Source organism: Lolium rigidum, chromosome 7 (genome assembly GCF_022539505.1).
Source record: "Lolium rigidum isolate FL_2022 chromosome 7, APGP_CSIRO_Lrig_0.1, whole genome shotgun sequence".
NCBI lineage: Eukaryota > Viridiplantae > Streptophyta > Magnoliopsida > Poales > Poaceae > Lolium > Lolium rigidum.
The window spans coordinates 188698241-188707535 of NC_061514.1; positions in this window are offsets into that span (position 1 = coordinate 188698241).

Here is a 9295-nt window from a genome sequence, read left to right on the forward strand (position 1 = left end):
CCACCGTTAATATGGTGGAGTATACTTACCATGGAGGGTGCCAGCCAGATTTCTCGTGCAATATCAACATGGTGGGACCTGGGCACCACTCTGGTAAGGACGGAGATGAGGGCAGCTGCTCTCATAGCAAAGACACAGAGGAAGCCGCTCCACGCGATCGGCTCCGTCATGATGGCAAGCGCTACATCACAGAGGGAGAAGTGAGGAACATAAGATATCAGCGACCTCTCTCTGATCACCTCCTCAACAAGTATGTGAGTCAGTATGACCAACACCGACGATACAACGACGATGATGAAAAGGATCGTCTGGCTAGGGACGACAGGAGACGTCGTCGGCATGATCGCGACGAGGAGCGATATGAGCGCCACGCCAAGGAAAAAGTCAAGGGAGCAAGACGACGAGGATAGGCACTGGGACTGCCCCTTCTTCAGACACTGCTGGGATTCAGGAATGAGCCGATTGCCAACAATCGGCAACTGCCCAGAATGCAAACAAAAGAAGAAGGATGCAGCTAACGTGTCCGTGTTCAAGCGTCTGGGGCCTCTCCCGCCTCGAAGCAAACGCGCTGAGTCCCCTCGGATGGAAGATCTTGAGGATTTGGAAGACGAGGGAGAAGAAGAAGAAGACAGGTACCACCGGCCAAGGTGGTGCCCTGATGGACTCAGCCGTTCCCAAAAGCGTAGGGTTCAGCGATTGCGCGGCTTGGAGGAAGCCGAAAGGTTATACCTGCACACGCTAAGGAAGGCGCGACCTGATCTGGCCGCAAAGATCCAGCGAACCCTGGATGAAGAGGGTCGACCACGAAAAATGGAGTGGCGCCCCAAGCAAAGGAAAGCCGATAATGAGACATCGGCTGGCACAAACATGGTGCTCGTCCTTCCAACGGAGTTTGGTGCTCCAGGGTTACACGAGGCACCCAATTTCGACGTCTGCGAGCACATCAACGTGACACAGGACGGGGCTAGGTCGGTCTTATCCACGGGCCCGACCGTGTAGCGAAAGCAACATCGATGAACGAACGTGGCGATGCCGGTCCAGGAGATCGGCCCCAAGGATCTATGGAGGAACGTTACAAAACCTTCATCGAGCAAACAACATGGAGGCCGATTCCAGCAACCGGCCGAAATTATCCTCACTATACATTCTGCCTGGGTTCAACATTTGATCCAACAGGGAATACCTGAAGAGCCGATACCCTCAATTACTTGAAAGAATCGGCTCGGGGGGCACCTAGGTGGATAAAACACGAGGATAAGAAGTGGAAGTGTCTTTCAAATACCCGGCAGCCCAAGATATTCTTTGATGATGGGTATTGAAGTATGGGGGCCGATACATAAATCGGCCGTAAAAAATTCAAAAAAATTTAAGCACAGCCGATGCGCAGACATCGACTTAAGGATAGAAAGCCGGTGCATGGCCATCGACTCAAGAGGTACAAGCTGTTATAAGCAGAGGCTCAATGGAGCAGGAAGTGGGTCACGAAGAGAGACTCTAATGGAAGAACTCCTCAATGGAGTGGTTTGGTGGCTCAGATCCTCTCTTCAAGAACCTCCAAATTCTTTTTGCAAGTATTCGAGTCCGCAGTATCAGCTGGGGCAAGTTTGAGGGATTATGACCCTGACCAATGCCAAGAGCAGCATGAACGGGCAGATCAGGTTAAGGATGGGTTGCATCAAATCCGCCAAAGGAAAGGAGCCGATCTGACTAAGCAAGGCGCAAGAAGTGGACTGAAAAAGCTCGGGGGGCAGCTCACCCTGAAGGTTCTCTGCTCTGGGGAGCCGATTTTGTTGAAATCGGCTGGCTCTGCATTGTGACTTGGAGGCTGATGGTGGCACATTTGATTGGCTCACTGTTGTTCTCGCCTTGATTGAGGCTCGGGGGCAACCGATCGCGTAGATATTCTGTTCCTAAGAAGCCGATTGAGATTTCATCGGCTGGCCCTCCATCATAATCTTCTTCGAAGGGATTGGGCAGGCGTTAAGAATATTACTGAATATCTGAATATCCAGAGGTATCGGCTTCAGCGTCAGGTCGTTTCAGCAGTGGTTCTGGGGCTCTCTTAAAGGCGTTGGTCTTCCACATTGTCCACCAGAAATCAAGGGCATCAGTTGGAGAGATGAAGGACTGATGCGTTAGCATCGGCTTATTAGACATTGACCAAGTTCACGGTCGCTCCTGGGTCGGAAAAGATGAAGAGCGGATTATGAGGGACCGATGCGTTGCCATCGGCTCATTGAGCATTGGCTAGGTGATGATCGGCAGAATCAGTATGAGGGGAAATCGGCTAAATTGGCATAAAGGAAATCAGCAAAATCAAATTGGGGAATTTCTTCATTGATAAACGAGATTTCTTACATAGAAGAGCTGATTGCTCTCAAAAGAAAGTACTAAGGGGATACATTGCCCCGTCTACTACTACTGGTCCTGTGCTAAGGATCCTATCTACGGGCCGTCGCTGCCCTCGTCGTCACCATCGTCGCCGCTGTCGGCGCTACTCCCGGCGGGCTCGTCGTCGCTGCTGTAGTGGCCGCCGGCAGGACCTTCGTTGTCCTCATCCTCCTCGTCGTCGTCGTCGTCGCTGTCGAAGTCACTGAGATTCCCCGGCCAGGGGCAGTGGCGCTTGGCCGGCGGCTCGTTGGAAGAGCTGTCGTCGTCCTCCTCCTCCTCCTCCTTCACCTCCTCGGAGGAAGTGAAGTCGTCCCAGGAGAAGCGATCGTCATCGCTCTCCTCCTCCGATTCCCCGTCGGCGAGGAAGCGGAGGTCGCTCTCCCCGTTCGTCGAGGACTTGTCGTCCTCGGACTAGACGGAGAAGTCATGGCCGGGCTCCTCCCCGGCTTCTATGGCGCGGCGGATGTTGGCCGCATGGACCTCCTGTGGGTCCCGTTCTGGCGTCGGCTCGTGGGAGGAAGAGGACTCGAGGGAAAGTCCCGATGAGGCGGAGGAAGAAGAAGACATGGTGCGCAGGAGGGCTTTTGGAGTGCTAATGCGGAGAGGATGAGGAGGAGAACTGTTCGGTACGGTTAAATAAAAGGAGTGGGGGTTTAATGTTCGAACAGTTTTCGAGGAGGTGGTGCCAAAAAACTGTCAAATCGTGCAGAGAAGTTGGGAAGGCAAGTCGTCATGATGGAAAATACTGTGACGGTTCTGCTCTGCCACGACATGACCCCTCGGAGTAAAAACAGGGTGGTTTTGAAATTATCATTACCAAAACCAGGGGGGCATGTGTTATCACCAGATTTTGGCCAAATCAGGAGATGGGCCGTAGATGAGATGGGCTTGAAAGATGTACGCGTGGAGGATCTCTGAAGCGGCCTGACACGAAGGAGTTGGGCTAAATTGCCCGTGTATCTGTATTATAGTAGATCGTATCTTAATTTAGAAGGTAGAGTTTTACCCGTGCACGGTTAGGTGCACGCCTGAATTAGAAAGTCCCCCGGACTATAAATATGTATCTAGGGTTTATGGAATAAACAACAACCAACGTTCAACACAAATCAATCTCGGCGCATTGCCAACTCCTTCGTCTCGAGGGTTTCTTCCGGTAAGCACCATGCTGCCTAGATCGCATCTAGCGATCTAGGCAGCACAAGCTTATTACGTTGTTCATGCGTTGCTCGTGCTGAAGCCTTTTTGATGGCGAGCAACGTAGTTATCTTAGATGTGTTAGGGTTAGCATTGTTCCTCGTATCATATCGTCGTCGTAGTGCAACCCTTATGTATCTAGCCGCCCTTACACCTATCTTAGGTGTAGGGGCGGCACCCGCTTGATCATTGTTTAGTAGATCCGATCCGTTACGGTTGCTCCTTGTTCTTCAAGGATTAGTTTAACATCTGCATTGTTAGGCCTTACAAAGGGTTGGAGGATCCAGCGGCGTGTAGGGTGTAGTTTGCTAGCCCTAGACAGGATGTTCCGGGATCAACCTCGTGTTGGTTTTTAGGCCCTGTCTAGGATCGGCTTACGATCACCGTACGCGAGCGCGAGGCCCAATCGTGAGTAGGATGATCCGATTATGCGGTGAAAACCCTAAATCGTCGTAGATCGCTTTAGCTTTATCTTGATCAAGCAGGACCACCATATATTCGTACACCTCGTACGAATCATGGGTGGATCGGCTCTTTGAGCCGATTCACGGGATAACCCGAGAGCCGATCGAGGCTCGTATTTAACGTTTACGTGTATGCCATGCGGGAAACTAAGCGAGGCATCATCCAACACCTTCCTGACCAGGTATAGGTCAGGTGGCACGCCCTTGCGACAGCATCGGACGTGTGACCAGAAGGCTTTGCGGGCCGTCGCTCTGAGGGACTAGGGCCAGCCGCAGCCCTGAGTTGTTCCCGGCTCTACGGTGTTGCCCGTCGCTGCCCGCCGGTGGGTTTCTGACCGCAACAACCTCCCCCCAAGCTTAGGATTTTTGCCTAAGTGGAGATCAACCCCATGGTGCCCATGAAGTAGCACCTCCGTAGTACGACGAAGATGGATCTTGTTCTGGGTGTCAAAATTATTATTACTGGGCAGAAAAAGATTTTTGAAATCTCTAATTAACTAAAGAACTTTGCAAAACAAAAGTGCTACAGCAAGTAGAACAAGTGGAGGAAGAAAGAGATGTTGTTTAGTTCCTCTATGCTCATAAAATGAATTTGTTAACAAGGTTGATCAAGTCTTGCCACCAAATAAATTTTAAATAGCATAAGAAGAATTAAACCTCAAATCAATCATGTTACCTTGTATTGTATTGATATGGATCCAATCACAAGAGTTTGATATTCTTCTTTAGGCTCATATATTGGACAATCAATAGTTCCCACTTTGATAGTTCTCACATTAGAAATTGTATTAACTCCACATGCTTTCTCAATCCTCTTGGGAAAATAAACGGTATGCTCCTTGTCATCGACATTGAAAGTAACTTTTCCTTTATTGCAATCAATAACAGCCCATGTGGTGTTAAGAAAAGGTCTCCCAAGAATAATAGACATATTATCATCTTCAGGCATTTCCAACACAACAAAATCGAGTTAATATCAAGCAGTTATTAGTAACTTGAACAGGAACATCCTCACATATACCAACAGGAATAGCGAGTAGATTTATCAGCCATTTGCAAAGATATATCAGTCGGTATCAACTTATCTAAATAAAGTCTCTTGTAAAGAGAGAAAGGCATAACACTAACACCCGCTCCCAAATCACATAGAGCAGTTCTAACATAATTATTCTTAATAGAACAAGTAATAGTCGGTATACCTGGGTCGCCAAGCTTCTTTGGAACCTTACCATTGAAAGAGTAATTATCAAGCATAGTGGAAATCTCCTCATTAGGAATTTTCCTTTTGTTAGACACAATATCTTTCATATACTTTGAATAAGGAGGCAATTTAATAGCATCAGTCAAAGGTATTTGCAGGAATAAAGGTTTCATCCAATCACAAAATTTGTTATAGTGTTCTTCTTCCTTTGATTTTAGTTTCTTAGCAGGAAAAGGCATTTGCTTTTGAACCCAAGGTTCTCTTTCATTACCATGTTTCTTAGCAATAAAATCTTCTTTAGTATACTTTTTATTTTTAGCATGCTTTTGAGGTTCTTCTTCAACCTCTTCTTTATCAGAAGTATCATTCTTATCATTATCTTTATCATGTTCATTACCACTTTCAGTTTCAGCATCAGAAATAGAAATACTATTAGGATCATTAACAAGCTCAGAGGATTCTACAACAGTTTTATGTTTCTTTTTCTTTTTCTTAGATGGAGCACTAGTTTCAGTTCGTTGAGAATCTTGTTCAATTCTTGTGGGATGCCCTTCAGGATATAGAGGATCCTGGGTAGAAACACCGCCTCTAGTTGTTACTTCATAAGCATGTTTTTCTTTAGAATTATCTTTTAACAAGTCATTTTTCACTTTAGTGAGTTGATTAATTTGAGTTTGAACCATTTGAAAATGTTTAACAAGCATCTTAACATCATTGGAGGTTCTCTCTACAATACCATGCAATTCACCAATAGCTCGAGAATTTTCCATTAAATGATTCTCTACTCTCATATTGAAATTACTTTGCTTAACAATATAATTATCAAACTCATCTAAGCATTGAGCAGGAGGTTTTGAATACGGAATATCTTCTCTAGTAAAGCGTTCAAGAGAGTGTACCTCAATCATGGATGAAGGGGGAGTGATCTTACATGAATCTTCTATGGGAGGTAAATTCTTCACATCTTCGGATTTAATACCCTTCTCTTTAAGAGATTTCTTGGCTTCCCTCATATCTTCATCATTTAATTTAATCATACCCCTCTTCTTCAATATTGATGTCGGGGTTGGTTCAGGTGTAGACCAATCATCATGATTCCGGCCTATTCTAGCCAATAATTCTCGAGCGTCGTCTGGAGTTCTTTTCCTGAAAACACAACCAGCACAACTATCCAGGTATGCCCTAGACTCAATGGTTAGTCCACTATAAAATATATCGAGTAAATCATGCTTTTCCAAATCATGTTCAGAGCCGAGCTCTAATAAGAGAGCAAAATCTAGCCCAAGCCTCGGGCAATTTCTCTCCATCTTCCTGATCAAAATTATAAATTCTCTGCAAAGCAATATGTTGAGCACTAGCAGGAAAGTATTTCTGGAAGAAAACATCAAGGAATTCTTTTGGACTATTAATAGAATCAGGTGGCAAACTATTATTCCAAGTTTTAGCATAATCCTTTAATGAGAAAGGGAAATTTAGCAACGAAATAAGTACGCTTCTTAACATCATCAGAAAACAAGCTACTAAGAGTAGATAGCTCAATCATGTGTTCTACAGCACTTTCTTTTTCAGTACCGCAAAAAGGTGTTTTCTCAACAATAGATATATGAGACAAATCAAGAGAAAAATCATAATCCTTATCCTTAATGTTTATAGGAGATGTGGCAAATTTAGGATCAGGAGACAGTTTATATCTAACAGTATGTTGTGCAAGCAACTTTTTAATTTTTCTTGCATCAGTAGTAGCATTGCATTTATCAATAAAATCATCATCAAGTTCTACATAATCTTCAAAATATCATCACTAGAGTATTCAACAGACTCAGGTGAATTAACAGGTGTAGCAGAATTTTCATTAGGAGTTTCAGTACTTTCAATTTGTCTAGACCTAGCAATTGTAGCATCTAGAAAAGATCCCAATGAACCACTATCATCAAGCACAGCAGAAGCATCATCAATATTATAAGAATTTTCAGATCTAGCAGAAGTACCGGCATGTGAAGCATGTGGTGGTGAAACAAGTTTATCAATCACGGATGGTGAATCAAGAGCAGCAGAGGTACTCGAGTTGTACCTTTTCTTGTAGTGGATGGTAATATGGCGACTTTAGGATCGCGAGGTTTACCCATGATGGAGAATTTGCAGCGAACAATATCAATCCAAGTGAACTTCCAAATAAAGCTATGCTCCCCGGCAATGGCGCCAGAAAATAGTCTTGATGACCCACAAGTATAGGGGATCGCAACAGTCTTCGAGGGAAGTAAAACCCAATTTATTGATTCGACACAAGGGGAGACAAAGAATACTTGAAAGCCTTAACAACGGAGTTGTCAATTCAGCTGCACCTGGAAACAGACTTGCTCGCAAGAGTTTATCAGTAGTAACAGTTTTATAGCAGTAGCAGTAGTGAAATAACAGCAGCAGAGTAACAAAGACAGCAGTAGTGATTATAGTAAACAGCAGGATTAAAATACTGTAGGCACAGGGATGGATGAACGGGCGTTGCATGGATGAGAGAAACTCATGTAACAATCAAGGCAGGGCATCTATTATATACTAAAAGCAAAATAAGGGTGTTTTTTGAGGCATTAGGTTGATCCACATCATTAGAAATATATTAATACTTGGATCTAAAATCTACGGCTATGATTTAACAAAAAGTACCGTAACATAAGTCTATTGTGTAGCTAAACTGTACCATTGTCACGTATTTGTTTTCTTTTTTTGGGAAAAGATCCGTCCTGTTTATATGGTACAGAATCCAACTTCTCAATCCGGTGTTAACATATCCAAGTATCTCACGTATCTGTTTTTTCTGGGGAAGAGTCCATCCAGAATCCAACATCCCGTAGTGTGTAAGTATCTCTCTCCTTGACACAAGGTTCTTTAATCTCTCTCCCTAAGTTAGCTGAAGACAAAAGAGCGCCTCAACACAAGTACATAAGCGCGTGTCCTAAAAAAATTATATCGATTGCTATTTTTAGAGAACTCTGACTAATGCAATATGATTGATAACTTATATCAAGATTTTACTAAAAAATAGTGCGAGAAATATACTGTAAGCCAATCGGTAAAAAAACCGTAAAGCTGGTCGATACGATTTAAATTTGAATAACACTTCTTCCAGATGCACGTGTGCCGAATACGGAGCTATTTCCGACAAATATACGCAACCCAATTGGTCATAAAATAATCTTCGGAATATAGACATACGTGTGAGAAATATACTTCAAGACAATCACTCAGTACGGGAGCGGCGATTTGGCTCCCGGGAGCATTTGCTCCCGGTTTTTTCAAAAAATCAGAACAAATCGAAAACTTATCAAAAAAATCCGAAAAAAATCATACACGTACCTGACCATGGCACGCACCACCGTGCAAAATTTCGTTGCAAAATGTCATCGTATGCGCCCTGGAGAAAAATGACAAATTTCTGACATGAAATGAGATCTAAAAATTTGAATCTCAGATCTGGAAATTTGTCATTTTTGCCCAGGACGCATACGATGACATTTCGCAGCGAAATTTCACAAGGTGATGCGTGCCATGGCCAGGTACGTGCATGATTTTTTTCGGATTTTTTTGAAAAGTTTTGAAAAAGAAAATTTGCTCCCCAAAAATCCGGGAGCAAATGCTCCCGGGAGCCAAGACGAATTTCCGACTCAGTACGATTTATATTTGAATAGCACTTCCTCCAGATACATGTGTGCCGAATACGGAGCTATTTAAGATAAATATAACGCAACCCAATTGATCATAAAATAATCTTCTAAATATAGACATATCGTGCGAGAATATATTGCAAGACAAACGGTCAAAAAACTTCAAGACTCCCTCCGTTTAAAATTAAATGTCGCTGATTTATGTAGATTTGTATATATCTAGACATGTTTTAGTATGTAGATAAAAATGAATTTAGACAAATCTATGACGCTTATTTCTGACCGAACGAAGTAGAACTCTAAGATCGCTGGTGGTAAAATGGACAGGACACAAATGTCGAAGACAAGCTATATATTTAAGAAATGTGGTAGAAGAGATCCCTAGA